The sequence below is a fragment of the Cricetulus griseus genome, chromosome 2, assembly GCF_003668045.3.
Source record: "Cricetulus griseus strain 17A/GY chromosome 2, alternate assembly CriGri-PICRH-1.0, whole genome shotgun sequence".
Lineage (NCBI taxonomy): Eukaryota > Metazoa > Chordata > Mammalia > Rodentia > Cricetidae > Cricetulus > Cricetulus griseus.
This window is the reverse complement of record NC_048595.1, coordinates 115,451,148-115,452,887: the sequence shown is the minus strand read 5'-3', so window position 1 is coordinate 115,452,887 and position 1,740 is coordinate 115,451,148. Positions and strand designations below refer to the sequence as shown.

At 36.7% G+C, this 1,740-nt stretch overlaps 1 pseudogene; it reads left to right on the top strand.

Annotated features, from left to right (window-relative positions):
* Positions 1–362: 362 nt before the first annotated feature.
* Positions 363–878, top strand: LOC100750835 (annotated as a pseudogene).
* The last annotated feature ends 862 nt before the right edge of the window (positions 879–1,740 follow it).

Genomic DNA, 1,740 nt, shown 5'->3' with positions numbered 1-1,740 from the left:
ACTTTTGCAGTTTCCCAAACTGATTTATTCCACACATGGTTGGAGGAAAGGAAGCTAGACATTTCTTCCAAGAAAATCCCATAGTTCTTTTCCAAAGAAACTAACATTTTCTGCAAGATTATAACTTGAAATTATGGCAGGTCAAGTGACCCACAGTTTGGTGGACTTAGGGTCATCTGTGGGAAGCTGTACTAGAAATTTTACATGTTTGGTCAGATCTCTAGCAGTTAAGGGATTTCACATATTAAGAACTTTAAAAATTCTAATGGGAAGTGCCCATTAAAATCATTTGCTGTTATTGTTACAAATTTTCATTGGTGTAAGATGCCTAAATAAAATATCCTGAGTCCGTGGCAGGGAAGATGGTAGACGGGAAGAAGGCCAGAGATGAGAAGCCAGAGAAGCCACAACGAGCCGGAGCCGCTGGAAAAACAGTGAAAACTAAGACAGTTTCTGGGACTGGAGGGGAAAGTTCCAGTCACAGCGCTGAAAAGAGATAAGTTGACGAAGAAGCTGCAGACCTTCCCACAAAGCCTACAAAGATCTCCAAATTTGGATTTGGCATAGTCAGTCAGATAACAAAGAAAGTATCGGCCATATCCATCAAACTTGGGTCAAGTTAGCCTGAGGAAATGGTTCCAATCATTGTTCCAGAAACCCTTTCAGTAGCAGCAGTTTTCAATGAAGATGAAGACAGTGAACCAGAAGAAATGCTTCTGGAATCTAAGATGTGGATGAAGAATATTGGAAGGGGCACACCAACATCAGCTGGACAAAACTCCTTTAATAAAGGAGAGCATGGCTTTCCCGATAATCAGAAGCTGTGGGAACAAAATATAAAATCTTATCTTGGAAATGTACATGGCCAAGACAATTAAATGAAGTGTTTTGAAATTGGGTATTGGTGGGTGCAGTTAGAAGGAACAGTCTCCTTTTGTAAAGAATGGTGTAAGAATAGCTTTGGAACCATTTTTTTCTTTTTCCGTCTTTCATTTTCTCTCCCCCCCCCTTCTTTATTAAAGATTGAGTGGTAGACTAATAAATGAGAGTTTGAAATTAGAGTTAATTTATGTTTTATATACAGATTTCAATACATTTGCTAATTTTGTAGTTTCATGTGATTAGTTTCCAAAGGTTACAGATAATAAAGAAAACAGAAGTGGTACCTTTCTAAGAATTGCATTTTTTTTTTTTACACACAACTATAAGCACATTAAGATGGAAGCCAAAAGTTACTGTCTACTTAAAACTGAGCAGTTCCTCAACTGACTCCAGTCCCTAGTGACCTGAACTGCCTAGTTCCTATGAGCAGCCTTGTAGAGATGGTGTATTGGATTGAAAAGACAATGTTACTGGTCTATCAAATGAAAGCACATTTAGATAAAATTAATAGAAACTTTTTCCTATTGGCATTTCCTTTTGTTTTAGGTTTTCATATACTAGTATTGCATTGCTATCAGTGGGTACAGACGCTTTGCTCTTTTAAAACAATTTTCGTTTGTCAAAAGTTCTTGTGTGAAGTATTATTAAAAATAGCCCACTTTACTTTAATGGAGTATGTCTCCATTCAGGAGTCTTCAAAGAACACTATTTGCTACCAAAGTAAATTAGTATTTTGAATTTGCTTCTCTTGGCTTATTTTTTCCCTAGTTCCTATAAGCATTTCACCAGAACTTGAGGCAAATCATAAGGAAACTGTTTCTTTTAAAATAAAACCCCCACCAAAAGTATAAATATACA